We start from the raw sequence: 15501 nt of genomic DNA on the forward strand, positions 1-15501 counted from the left end.
TTAAATGGGGGCAATTATCAGATGTGAAGGGGGCACTTCTCATACCTGAGAAGGGGCACTTATGAGAATGGAAAAGGGATGCTTATCGGAAAGGAAAAGGGGCATTTGAATTGTTGAAGGAAACAGGGCACCTATCAGATCTCAATATGGGCATTTATGAGAAGAGGGAAAGTGGCATTTGTCAAAGGAAAAATGGGGCACTTATCTGATTAAAAAGGGGCACGTTTGGGGTACTTGAAAAAGTGGGGGGGGGGGGGGCGGGCACTTTACTCCCCTGGTGTGCTGCCTGTAAATGAGCTTGTATATAGTTGTACTACTGTACTACTAGTACTACTCTACTGGAGTACTACTCTAGTCTCTAGTACGTCTCTCTCACATAATTGTCGAAATATCATAAACAAACTAAGCAATAGGAACCGATAACAATTATTAAAATAGTATATTAAGCTTTGTTTCATGTCTCTAGCCAGAATGCCTGTAAATGATGGGTTTTCAGTTAATTTCCATGTGCAAAAGGCCATATCTATGCAAATGATGTGAAATGAATATATGTATATAGAGAGAAGAGACTAGAGAAACAAATAGTAATTGTAACAAATCCAAGTATGGAATGAGTCCAATTTTAACTCATCATAAACTTCCCTTTCAACTAAAAATGTCCTCATTTTTTTTAAAGAGCTAAAACATTAATTTAAACATCGGATACGTCTACTCATGCAGATTAGTTTTCTTTTCTTCAAATTTTGCTATTTCTATTTTGAACAGCCACTGACGACAAATTACTTTTATATGTACTTAACAATAAAGAATAGTTTGATACCTTTACAATTACATTCAGGATATATCTTCTAAGTCTCTACTACAGAAGTAAAAAAAAAAAAATAGTCATGAATTACTTGGAAAACATTGTCATACTGACACCTTTGAATCCAAAATGCTATACACTCTTCAAATATACATTGTCAAAAATATACTTTTCCCAACATTTTGTTGTTGTTCTGATTTTAAAATGAATTGAAAAAATAATTAACATCTTCTTTTCTTCCTTGTTTGTTTGTTTGTTTGTTCATTATCATTATATTGCTCATCTGAAGATTTCAATACGTTTTCCTGCACTCATATTTTTTCTCAAATAAAAACATAATCAACCAATAGCAAAATAGGATTTGAGAGTAAGACTGAATATTCATAAGGAAAAGGAGAAGAGAACCAATGATAAGTAAGTGGAAATACCAAAAGCATTCACATAAGATATGATGAGAAAGGAGTTGCTGCTAAATATTTTCTCGAGCCCCCTCCCTCCCCGCTGGCTGCATGGATCCGCCCCTGATGTAACGTCCCTGCAATGAATCCGGGCTAACTCGCCCCACGGGACATCTCGCCCCGGCCTCAAAGACTGGGGCGAGATGTCCCGACAAATTTAATCGATCGAGAGATACCAATGTGTATATGTTTGTGCTCATTGTGACTTAATAATGCCATTTTCAACCACAATCTGTAATGTAATTGTGTTAAATGATACTATTGAAGACAATCTATAACTTCTCTTTAGGTAAAATGACAAAAAAACGGCATTTCGGACCATTTACTCACAGCTCGCAAATCGCATTGCCGCACGTACATTAAATGTGCGTTGTATCTACTCGGACCACTGAAATTCGAGCAGTGTTTTTGTCGGTAAATCACTGCAAAAATATCATTTTTATCTCGTATGAAGGTCTATTTTTATTCCTGACACAGATTTCATTATTGAGAAGTCGAATATAATACATTTTAGACGAGATGGTTGATGTTTGTTCACATTCTTTCGTCCTGGCCGTAAATTAGCAGACTACTGCCTAGTGCTACCGCAGCAGCTCAGCTCAGTGTGCAGCTAGCAGTACAGCGCCGCCGGCCGGGTCGGCGGGGGAATTCACTGACTCGTGCCGGGCTGCTGCACTGCATTGCACGATTGTACTGCCCAATTTGATCGAGTGATGTGTGAGTATAACTAATCAAACTAGATCTATATCTACTGTATTATCATTATTCATTCCGAGTAGAATATCCAATTTGATTTAAACTAGACCTAGACTCTAGATCTATATCTACTGTATACATCATTATCATATACTAGATTAGTCATTCAGAGTAGAATATTCGATTAATAAAGGAATGGAATTTTTCTTTTTCATAATCAGATAATCATATTTTACTCCTAAAAGTTACCCCCAAAAATGTATTTGGTGGATCTCAGATATCATTGAGACCCCCAAGTATTTTGGTGGGACTCTGATATCATTAGACCCCCAATTATTTTTGGTAAGGCTAGGATAATATCACGGAGCCCCCCGCCTTATTTGTGAGGGGCTCAGATATCATTGAGCCCCCCCCCCAATATATCTGAGACCCCCAATATTTTTTTTCAGATCCAGTGTTGAATTGTCGCTCCTCAGCTTGACGACAATTCAACACTGGATCTGAAAATGCTTACAGCTTAGTTATATTCTTATATAATAGACTGTTGCATAGGCTTAGGAACCGGGTGGCTTGGGGGGGGGGGCACAGCCCCCAATAAAAATATTGGGGGTCTCAGATTTCATTGCGCCCCCCCTAATATTTTTGGCGGGGCTTAATATAGATATCATTGAGCCCCCCAATATATTGGCTGGGCTCGGTTATCTTGAGCCCCCCCCCCCCCTAATATTTTGTTCGGGCTCGGATAGGCTATCATTGACCCCGCCCTCCCCAAATATATTTGCACACTTATGTTCTGGGCTGGAAGCTTCATGCGTTTCTATAATCCACTGATCGACTTAGTATTCAAATTATTATTAAAACTGAGAGTTTATGAATTTTGGAAGATTGATTGAGGGTGGCTCCTTTGTCAACAACCAGTATTGTCTCGACACACGTACTGCACACCAGCCAGAGGCGGCCCTCCCGGGGGGCAGGGGGGCACAATGGCCTTCCACTTTTTCAAGCACTCGAAAAGTGCCCCTTTAACTTTGTAAAAAGTGCCCCTTTTTACATATGAATAGTGCCCCTTTAACTTCGACAAGTGCCCCTATTAATTTGTAAAAGTTCCTCTTCCCCTTTTCAACTCTGATAAGTGCCCCTTTTATTTGGACATGTGCCCCTTTTTGCCCCTTTTCCTTCGACAAGTTCCCTTTTTCTTTTGAAATAAGTGTCCAATTTCCATTCTCATAAGTGCCCTTTTCAATCTCTAGTAAGTACCCCTTTTCAGGTACGAGAAGTGCCTCTTTTCACTTTTGATTAGTGCCCCCTTCACCTCTGATAATTGCCCTATTCAAATCTGAGAGGTGCCTCTCTTACTTTGACAAGTGCCCCTTTTCCTTTGTAATAAGCGCCCCTACCCCTTTTAATAACTACCCCCCATTTTAACTCGGATAAGCGCACCTTATATTTTCACATGTGCCCCCTTTCCTTTTTAATAAGTGCCCCATTTAAAAAAGAGCCCCTTCTCCTTTTCATAAATGCCCCTTTTCATCTATGAAAATAGTTCCTTTTCATTCTCATGAGTGCCCCTTTTCATCTCTTGTAAATGACCCTATTCTATTCTGAGAGATACTCGATTTACTTTGACAAGTACCCATTCCCCTCCTGATAAGTGCTCTTTTCATCTTTTATAAATGCCCGTTATTTTAACACTCCCCCTTTTCCTTCCTAATAATGCCCTTTTTCCTTGTAAGTGCCCTTTCCCCTTCTCATAATTACCACCTTTCGAATTGATAAGTGCCCCGTATATTTTAACATGTGTTTCTTTTTTTTTTAATAAGAGCCACTTCCTCTTCTCATTACCCTTTGAACAATATGTGCCCAATTTCCTTTCAACATCGTCTCCATCCCTCCAATCAACTGCATCACTAACAACCCTCTCATCATCTGTATCTCTTATCAACAAACATTATCTCCATCACTCTCGTCAACATCGTCTCCACCCCTCTCATCATCTGCATCGTCAACATCCCTCATAATCTGCATCTCTCATCAACATCGTCAACACCCCTCTTATCTCCATCCCTCATATCATCAACATCGATCGTCTTCATTCCTCTCATCATCTGCATCTCTCATCAACATCGTCTCCATCCCTCCAATCAACTGCATCACCAACATCCCTCTCATCAACAAACATCATCTCCATCCCTCTCGTCAACATCGTCTCCATCCCTCTCATTATCTGCATCGTCAACATCCCTCATCATCTGCATCTCTCATCAACATCGTCTCCATCCCTCTCATCATCAAGGCAAAGTATAATACACCTGAATTACTCATAACTATAGGATACAGTCCATGAAAATCAAGATATCAAACTTTGATCGTCATCAGTGGCGAAGCTATAGGGCACCGGCATCATTATGGAGCATCAGTCTTTCTCGGAAAATAATTGCAAATTTAAGGGACCGAGGATGATGGAGAGATGTTCATGGCCCTGGGAAGCGGGGGTGCTGCAGCAAAATCATATAAAATTACCCCTCAAAGCGTTTTTTAAATTTTTTTTTATACAAAAATAAAAAAATTGTGGTAATTGGTGACCAAAAATGACAGACCTTACCCCACGCCAATACCGATCGACCAAATTTTCAAATTATGGAGATATTTTGCGAGATTTTGGGGACCAAAAAAATAAAAATGTCCTCTTACCCCCCCCCCCCCCCCCCCCCCCCCCCCGCGCTTATTCAACGGCTGGCTGCAAGATTTTTGGGACAAAAAAAAAAAAAAAAAAATGTCCTCTTACCACCCCCCCCCCTCCCCGCTTATTCAACGGCTGGCTGAGTCGTTGCGAAAATTGCGCAATATATATATCTCAGCGGCTCCGGTGAAAAAATCGTTCCCAGGACCCTGAGCACCCCCGGTGAAAAAATCGTTCCCCAGGCCCTGGAGATGTTGCGGGAAAAATAAAGGTCCGGACGTCAACTATTCTCTCCCCCTCCCCCCATAATCTGTTTGTCTTTTCTAACCCTCCACTCGATTCTACGGGGTATAGGTGCCCCCTAATAACCTACGCCCAGGGGCGGCCGAGCGACTTCAAAAGTTGGGGGGCACCAAAAAAAAAGGCACTTTCTGGAGAAAAAAAAAGTCACCTACATTGGGAAATCTCAAAGCGAAAATATACCATTTTTTAGACATTGGTATATACCCCTACATTGTGATTACATTATTAGGGATGATTTCATTATTTTTTTCTCTTCATACATCATACAAGATATCGCTTAAGCATCATACTGCACAGTTGGGTGTGATGTCTGAATAAGCATTTACGAGCGAGCGAAGCGAGAAAAATTTTAAAGATCTGTGAGGTCGCAGTGCGAAGAATAACATCTTATAAAGAGGAAAAAGCCAATCGTGATGAGGTTATAAGCACATTCTTATTACGGAAGACTGAAAAGTAACATAATTATATCATCTTTAAATGCGAGCGAAAAAGAGGAAAACGCCAATCGTGATGAGGTTATAAGCACATTCTCATTACGGAAGACTGAAAAGACCTTTGATAAGTAACATAATTATATCATCTTTAAATGCGAGCGAGCGCAGCGAGCGAACTTTGGGTTCAACGGCTGGCTGAGTCGTTGCGAGATTTTTGGGACCAAAAAAAAAAAAAAATGTCCTCTTACCCCCCCCCCCCCCCCCCCCCCCCCCCCCCGCTTATTCAACGGCTGGCTGAGTCGTTGCGAAAATTGCGCAATATATATATCTCAGCGGCTCCGGTGAAAAAATCGTTCCCAGGACCCTGAGCACCCCCGGTGAAAAAATCGTTCCCCAGGCCCTGGAGATGTTGCGGGAAAAATAAAGGTCCGGACGTCAACTATTCTCTCCCCCCTCCCCCCATAATCTGTTTGTCTTTTCTAACCCTCCACTCGATTCTACGGGATATAGGTGCCCCCTAATAACCTACGCCCAGGGGCGGCCGAGCGACTTCAAAAGTTGGGGGGCACCAAAAAAAAAGGGCACTTTCTGGAAAAAAAAAAGGTCACCTACATTGGGAAATCTCAAAGCGAAAATATACCATTTTTTAGACATTGGTATATACCCCTACATTGTGATTACATTATTAGGGATGATTTCATTATTTTTTTCTCTTCATACATCATACAAGATATCGCTTAAGCATCATACTGCACAGTTGGGTGTGATGTCTGAATATGCATTTACGAGCGAGCGAAGCGAGCGAGAAAAATTTTAAAGATCTGTGAGGTCGCAGTGCGAAGAATAACATCTTATAAAGAGGAAAAAGCCAATCGTGATGAGGTTATAAGCACATTCTCATTACGGAAGACTGAAAAGTAACATAATTATATCATCTTTAAATGCGAGCGAGCGCAGTAGACAGTATAGGCAGTAGACAGTATAACAGGCATGCATGGTAAAATTGGTAATTAAGGAGTATCGAGACAGATTGGATGGGTCTCACTCAGAGTACTCAGTCCCTTTCTGCTGTGCTATACAATTTATTTAATACCAATTTATCTCTTTAAAAAATAACTTCAGTTTTTTATTTTTCCATATTCTCTTTTCCTTTTTTTGACATCCATGCCCCATGTAACTACGCCACAAGACCGAAGATCTTGAATACATGAATACAAACTTGCACTACATACAAGGGTCTCAACTAGACTTTGCCAGAGGCGGTGCCCCTTTTTACATAGGAAAAATGCCCCTTTTACTTTGACAAGTGCCCCTATTACATAGGAAAAGTGCCCCTATTCACTTTTTAAAGTGCCCCTTCCCATTTCTACCTCTGATAAGTGCCCCTTTTATTTTGATGCGTATAGAGGGGGGGGGGGGGTGGGGGCTGCGTAAATATACAAAAACTTGAAACCAACGCCTTTAATAATTCTTTTTTTGTAGAATTTTTGTGAGGCAGCTCCCTCCAAAAAAAAGGCGATTCGTCAGCTCACTTCTTTGCTTTGAATACTATGCTAGACCCGTGTGCTAGGCATGGGCGTCAATCCAAATCAGACCGTGGGGGGGGGGGGGGACACAAGTTCAGACAGGGCGGCGCCAGGTTATTTTGTAAGGGGGGGCGAATGGGCTCGCCACGCAGGGGGGGGGGGGGGGTGTCTGAGGGGATGTGCCCCCTCAGAAGTTGGATACTTTTTTTAATTGATGCATAAATGGCTCAATTTGGTGTATTCTTTTTGCACATTAGAAAAAAAAACAGTAGAACGCAGGGGGTGTCTAAGGGGGGTGGGGTGTGCCCCCCTCAGAAGTTGAAGATTTTTGTTTAAATTGATGGATAGATGGCTTGATTTGGGGCATACTTTTTGTCAAATTAAAAAGAAAACAGTAGAACGCAGGGGGTGTCTGAGGGGGGATGTGCCCCCCTCAGAAGTTGAATCTTTTTTTTTAAATTGATGGATAGATGGCTTGATTTGGCCATACTTTTTGCCAAATTAAAAAGAAAACAGACTTAAGTTCAACTAACAAGAAACAAGAACGCAGGGGTGTCTGAGCCCCCTCAGAAGTTGAAGATTTTTTTTTTAAATTGATGGATAGATAGCTTGATTTTGGGCATACATTTTACCAAATTAAAAAGAAAACAGTAGAACGCAGGGGGTGTCTGAGGGGGGATATGCCCCCTCAGAAGTTGAATCTTTTTTTTAATTGATTGATAGATGGCTTGATTTGGGCCATACTTTTTGCCAAATTAAAAAGAAAACAGTAGAACGCAGGGTGTTTGAGGGGGGATGTGCCCCCCCCCCCCTCAGAAGTTGAATCTTTTTTTTTTAATTGATTGATAGATGGCTTGATTTGGGCCATACTTTTTGCCAAATTTAAAATAAAACAGTCTTAAGTTCAACTAACAAGGAACAAGAACGCAGGGGTGTCTGAGCCCCCTCAGAAGTTGAAGATTTTTTTGAAATTAATGGATAGATGGCTCGATTTGGTGCATACTTTTTGCCAAATTAAAAAGAAAACAGTAAAACGCAGGGGGTGTGGCCCCCTCAGAAGTTGAAGATTTTTGTTTAATTTGATGGATAGATGGCTTGATGTTGGGCTTAATTTTTGCCCAATTAAAAGAAAACAGTCTTAAGTTCAACTAACAGGAACAAGAACGCAACGGGAGGGGGTAGATAGATGAATTTGTCGTTTCCATTGAACAATCAGCCTTAAAGTTTGGAAGATACAAGGGATTAATTTGATTTTTTCAGTTGGTGAAAGGATTTTCATCGTAAACCAATGTTTGAACTTACGGTAATGTGAATGTAATATTAATGACGCTTCTAGTTTTATTAATAAAATCTGATCGCCTGATTTGGCTTGATTTTTCTCAACACAGAGAGAAAGAGAGGAAGAAAGAAAAAAAAAGAGAAGATTTTAACCCCGAATCATGGGGGGGGGGACATTTCGCCACCTGAAAATTCGTGGGGGGGGGGGACGTGTCCCCCCGTCCCCCCCCCCCCCCCCCAGGATTGACGCCCATGGTGCTAGGCCCTAACACAAGATATAGCTATTTATTAAGTCTTTAACTTTTAAGAGTAGAATATGAATATCTGATTATGAAAAAAGAAAAATTCCATTCCTTCAATTCATTAATCACCATCATGTTAATCAGAGATTCTACCCTGATTCCCTGAATGAGTAGTAAAGATGATGTAGCTACAGTGATCTAGTTTACTCACTCAATCAAATTGGATATTCTACTCTGAATGAATGAATAATGATATAGATCTAGATGAATGTAGGACCCTACTGTAGTTTGATTAGTTTACTCACTCGATCAAATTGGGCAGTGCAGTGCAGCGGGTACGGATGCCGAGTCAGTGAATTCCCCCGCCGACCCGCCTGGCGGCGGCGCTGTACTGCTAGCTTGACACTGAGCTGAGCGATGAGCTGCTGCGCGGTGCACAACAGTAGTCTGCTAATTTACGGCCAGGACGAAAGAATGTGAACAAACATCAGCCATCTCGTCTAAAATGTAGTACATTCGACTTCTCAATAACGAAATGTATACCAGGAATAAAAAATAGACCTTCATGCATTATGAAAATGATATTTTTGCAGTGATTTACTGACAAACACACTGCTCGAATTTCAGTGGTCCGAGTCGATACAACGCACATTTAATGTACGTGCGGCAATGCGATTTGCGAGCTGTGAGTAAATGGTCCGAAATGCCGTTTTTTTTGTCATTTTACCTTAAGACAAGTTATAGATTGTCTTCAATAGTATCATATAACACAATTCCATTGCAGATTGTGGTTGGAAATGGCATTATTAAGTCACAATGAGCACAAACATATACACATTGGTATCTCTCGATCGATTAATCATGTCGGGACATCTCGCCCCAGCTTAAAAGGCTGGGGCGAGATGTCCCGTGGGGCGAGTTAGCCCGACCCCCCTGCAATATGGCCCAACAGAGGCTAGCTATACAACGGCGATGCCTCTCATGCCTTTGTCATATTGTTTGATCACTTGGTAACTCCTGGAAGCTCCAACACCGGCGCCGGTGTTGGAGCTTCCCGGAGTTGGTAGTTATATTACACCGACCCCCGAAACTTGAAATGGTATGCAATTTGTATAAATATAGTCTATACTCACCAAACAATAGTGGCAGGTGCAGGTTGTAACATTACAACAAGTTCCAGTGGCGGAGCGACTGTTCACGGCCTTGCTTATCGACAAAATAATACTCGGTGCATTTATATACAATATCCAATTCTGCCCAAAATTATAATTCTGATTTCTGTGTTGTGTTCTGCGAGCTGCTGCGGGTCTTACGTCGTCTGCACCAATTTGCCGTGTGTGTGCGTCAGGTGATCCGATTCAGTGGCAGTGTGGCAACAAGCTCGGGTGGCGATAGACTGTAATTAGCTATACGGTTCGCCGGATATGTAGCTCGAGGTGAAATGTCTCCTGGACCTTATACAACTAAAAAATCGGCTTAAAATAAATATGTAATCTATATCGAATGACAACCATTTTTCTGTATTTTTTTTCTGAGTCGGCGGAAAAAATTACCCCTTCTTTATTTCATTATATTTATTATTCTTTTTTGTATTCATTGATTTTATTTCTCAAAAAAAATTCTTTTTCAATAGTTTATACAAAACTGCAACATAATTATTACAAAGCTTTGTTACCATTTGATAAACAAAAATATATACAATACAATTCCTTGTTCATTATTTCACAATGTAGGCCTATATATATAAGGTCGAAAATATATCACAATCACATAATAGAAATATATCACCGCACTACACAGTTAATTCAACCACAAAACTACAAACAATGGGGTTTTTTCTTCAGAAAAAGACTGAATATAGTTTAAAAAAGAATATATAAAAATAATGAGTTTCATATTTTCAACATATTTTTATACAGAATTGAAATTTTTAGTTTTCTTTTATCAAAACACGATCTATCCCAAACCCTTCCCCATGGACTTATCCACCCCCCCTTCCTCATTTCTTTCCCCCCTCCCCTCCTGGATAGGGAATGCATTCTGGTAAAGGTTTCTTTACAATTGTGTCGAAATGACTCACTTGACTTTGTTCCACCTCAGTTTTCCCATTTTCTGAGATGTAGGGGAAATTTTTTTCTTCTCATCAATGCTAATTTTTTCCCCTCCAATTCACATTCTTTGAAAAAAAAATTTTTTGTACATGGTTATATAGGTGAAATCCGTTCTCTTCCCATGAAAATCAAATATTTACCAGAATTAAAAAGTGATTTACCAATTGCTCCTTTCCTTGATCAATTAATGTAATTCCAAAAAATATGTCCTCCCAATTTAGATTAGGTAAATTGGATATATAAAGCCAATAATATTCCACATACTAAGAATCTTGCTCTAAGATTGGTCAAAAGTAAATCACGTGATGAAAGATAGTTCGCCCATTAATGATGGGAGGCTGAGCAAAAAGTTTGTTACACTGTGTAGATAGTGCTACTATCTACACAGTGCAACGCACTTTCACTGAAGATAGAGGTAGGCCTACTATCTACACAGGGCAACGCACTTTCACTGAAGATTATCTAAAAGCGCACTAAAACAGGCGTAATTAAGCGCGCATTACCAATGAGCGCAATTAAAGAAAACACATACGCACACCGTACCCTCAAGTGGTTTGGTTAAACTTATACTTTTTGGGTATGAATTTGGGCCTAGGTATCTTTTATGTAGATGCATACACATCCTTCTCTTTTGTAGTTAAATTGTTTTAGATGTGGAATATAAAGCAAATAATCACCTTTTGGTTTCAGACGATGGCAAACTTCCTCGTCGATCAGAATGTATACGCTATCTTTCCTCAGCTTCGCTTCTGAAAGATAGCTACACTCAGATCGCCTCGGAAGTGAAAGTTTGTCCCTTCACCTTCACCAACGGTAATTATTTGCTTAATATATTATTACAGCCGCTCCATATCAAACGAACTATTTCATTTTTCAGAAAAAATGACGATATGTCTCCTCTTCCTTTTTTCAAAAGCAACACAGATTAGTTTGGGCAATTCCAAATCGATACAAATGATTATGTGTAAATAATTCCATGCAGTAGTTTAAATCGGAACTCCCTTAATCGGCTATTTAATGTACTTTGTCTTGGTCTCTTAAAAACGTTTCACGTCTTTATTAGAAAAAACATGTTTATCTTTTATTCTTTCGAAAATATTTGGCGTTACCGATTTCGGTTCAAGAAATTCTGTGCAGATTTTTTTAATACAATATCATTTATAGATATCATATTTTTTCCAGTACAAACGCAATTCCGTGTACATCATGAACCGTATCCCTGTCTTTTCTCATATTTCTTTTCCAGCTGACTGGAATTGTTTCATAAATTGTCTGTATTATTCTAAATTCAATTAAATTCAATTCCAGCTGTTGGAAATATGTCTAATAAATGTTTTATTATATGTATATTTTTATCGAATACGTTTTTGTAAGATATGCATTTCCCTCTACTCGTATTATTTTGTTATCAAAAATTATCTCATTTCCTTTATATGGTTCATATTTCATCTGAAAATCTCTCGTATCCATCAAAGAAGGAGGATGAAGAAGGAGGAGGAGGAGGAGAAGGATGAAGAAGAAGAAGAAGGGGGAGGAGGAGGAGGAAAAAGGAGGAGGACGTAGAAGAAGAAGGAGGAGGAGGAGGAGGAAGAGGAGGAGGAGGAAAAAGGAGGAGGAAGAAAAAGAAGGAGGAAGAAGAAAAAGAAGAAAGAGGAGGAAGAGGAAAAGAAAGAATAGGAAGAGCCAAGAGAAAGAAGAGGAAAAGGAAAAGAAAGAAGAGGAAGAGGAAGATGAGGAGAAAGAGGAAGAGGAAGAAGAAGAAGAGGAAGAAGAAGGTGGAAGAGGAAGATAAGGAGGAAGAAGAAGAGGAAAAGGAAAAGGAAGAGGAAGAAGATGAAGAGGAAAAAGAAGGAGGAAGAGGAAGAGAAAGAAGAGGAAAAGGAAGAGAAAGATGAGGAGGAAGATGATGAGGAAGAGGAAGAAGAGGAAGAAGAAAGAGAAGGTGAAAGAGGAAGAGAAAGAAGAGGAAGACGAAGAGGAAGACGAAGAGGAAGAGGAAGAAGAAGAGGAAGAAGAAGAGGAAGAAGAAGGAGGAAGAGGAAGAGAAAGAAGAGGAAAAGGAAGAGAAAGAAAAAGAAGATGAGGAGGAAGAGGTAGAGGAAGAAGGAGGGAAGAGAAAGAAGAGGAGAGAAAGAAGAGGAAGAGAAAGAAGAGGAAGATGAGGAGGAAGACGAGGAAGAGAAAGAAGAGGAAGATGAGAAGAAAGAAGAAGAGGAAGAAGAGAAAGATGAAGAGGAAGAGAAAGATGAAGAGGAAGAAGAAAAGAAAGAAGAATAGCCATAGCATTGCCAATATATTGTTATTTAAAAAAGCCCATCTGTATAACAGATCTGCATTATAAGTCATTGCTTCTCCAAACAGTACTACTACTAGTAGTCGGGTGGTTAGAAGGAGAATAAGAAGAAGAAAAGAAGGAGAAGAAGAAGAAAAGAAGGAGAAGAAGGAGAAGAAGAAGGAGAAGAAGAAGAAGATGGTGGTGATGCTGGTGATGATGATGGCGATGGTTATTATCATTATATTGGTCATCATAGTGATGCTGGTGATGAAGAAGAAAAGAAGAAGAAGATGAAGAAGAATATGCTGGTGACGGTGATTGTGATGCTGGTGATGATGATTACTATCATTATATTGGTCATTATGATGGTGATTATGATGGTGGTAGTGATATGATGATGATGGTGATGATTATGATTATTGAAAAGATGATTATGGGGACGGCAGTGATGATGATGACTATTATTACTAATGTTATAATGCTGAACATGATGATGATGATGGAGAAGAAGAAAAAGAAGATAATAATGATGGTGGTGATGGTGATAGTGATGATGATGGTGGATTTTGATGATAGTAATTTGTTGGTGATAATGGTGATCCTGATGAGGATGATGGTGATGAACATGTTTAATCATAAATGCACCCTAGATATACAAATAATCATAGCACATGTTTTTACATAACCCCTGTATAAAACAATTTTATACCTTCAACAACAAAGAAAATGGAATTTTTCATGAAATTGTCTGTACTAGAGAGAAAATATCCAAAGACACATGGATGTCAACTTGTTCACTTGATTACATCTTCAAAATTTCATACCTTACTCATTAATTTTTTAAATCTGATTTGGCTCAAACTTTTCAGCATTCCATTTCTGTCATTGTTCTGCTTCCCGGCCTTCTTCTTTACATCTCTGCCATTCAATCATTTCACAGAACTACACACGACACAGTTTTCATTATAAGAAATAATATCTATTTCCATTACCATATATTTTAATTTTTCCAATACAGCAGAGTCCTTAAGTTACAAGTTCTCGCATTAATAAAATAAATGCATAAATCGGTTTTTATTACTTCTGGAAAACAAATGTCAAAAATTTAGCTCTCATTTATCGTTTAACTTGATTAATAGGCAGATAATATTTTCATTGATAAACACAGTTTAAGAGGAGGCTTTCATAAAAAAGACCAGATTCAGGTCAATATCTCGATTTAATAATAAAAGGGAAATAACTTCTGCAATACTTTTAATAGCCCGACAATGTATAACAATAACTTTTTATGGCACATTTGTGCAGTGGTACCTATTTCAGAATGATTTAATACACACAGATACCAATAAAGCATATTGACTATTCAGAGCCAAGCAGAAGGGCATTAACTCTGTGTTACAGCATTTGATTTAACACGCCCTTCTGGCTCCAAACAGACGATGTCATCTTGGTGATGATAATATGAGCAAGGCAACACAAGTGTACAGCATCAAGTTAAGAAGATGGAACAGATATATTCTGCCAATCTTGGTGCAATGGCGATTTCAGACACGGGGGAAGTCATTCACAACAGCATTCATGCATCCTATTCTGGGCCGTGTTTCACAAAACTTGTCACCAGTGACAATTATGACAGTTTAACTACTAAAGTCCTTGCTTCTGATTGGTTATTAGCAGATTTGTCACTGATATTTGGTATTGAAGAAAGGCTTTGTGAAACACCCTCTAGGGGGGCATTTCACAAAGCCTTTTTCAATGACAAATGACAAAAATCAGTGACAAATACACAGATAACCAATCAGTAGCAAGGATTTCAGTAGCTTTAAAAACTGTCATTTGTCACTGATGACAAGTTTTGTGAAACGCCCCCCTGGTCTCTACTTTCTCTTGTGTGTGTTTGGAAAGGCAGTAATTAAAACCTTGCCAAAGAACGAAAAATTCATGACTAATATACAAACCTGGACTAGATCACCCATTGCCTTGTGTAACTTATAATAGAATCATAGAAGACACAACAAGTTGTTATTGTGTATAATCCCTAAAAAAATATAACTCTATTGGTTTGACATGTTTATAAACATTCAAATAGATTATTATATTTTGAAAATAAAACAAAAGCAAGAAATAACATGATGCTGCTGATATTAAACTATCGGCTTGCATGGTGATGTAGATATACAGTAGGCTTACGGTTGCACCATGTGAGAAAGGGGGGGGGGGTGGAAGGGGGGGGGGGAAGGGGGACGATTGGGGAGTCCTAAAAAGGACTGTCTGTAATCTTTCTTTCTTGAGAGTGTGTGTAGTCCTGAACCAGTGCTATAGTTCTCTTTAGACCTACACACACTCTCAAAAATGATAGATTACCGGCAGTCCTCTCCCTCCCCCTCTCTCACATGGTGCAACCATTATAACATGCCTAGATCTAAACAATCCAGGAGTAAAATATGTTAGTCAGCTGTACTGGTGCTTTATAAATTTGTAAACACAAGTTCTTTCTTCTTCGACAGGGTAACTATAAACCTTTGTGAATTTCTGTACTTTTTTTCCTTATGATGTTAATAGCTGTGATATTAGGATTCTAAACAATCCAATAAATGTACATGTAATCCACGCTGGGCTTATTCACAATGCTGCAAAATGCACTCAGCTACCCCTCACATTTCTTCTACTTCCATGAAATATATTTTGATCGC

Source organism: Strongylocentrotus purpuratus, unplaced genomic scaffold (assembly GCF_000002235.5).
Source record: "Strongylocentrotus purpuratus isolate Spur 01 unplaced genomic scaffold, Spur_5.0 spur5_contig_866, whole genome shotgun sequence".
Lineage (NCBI taxonomy): Eukaryota > Metazoa > Echinodermata > Echinoidea > Camarodonta > Strongylocentrotidae > Strongylocentrotus > Strongylocentrotus purpuratus.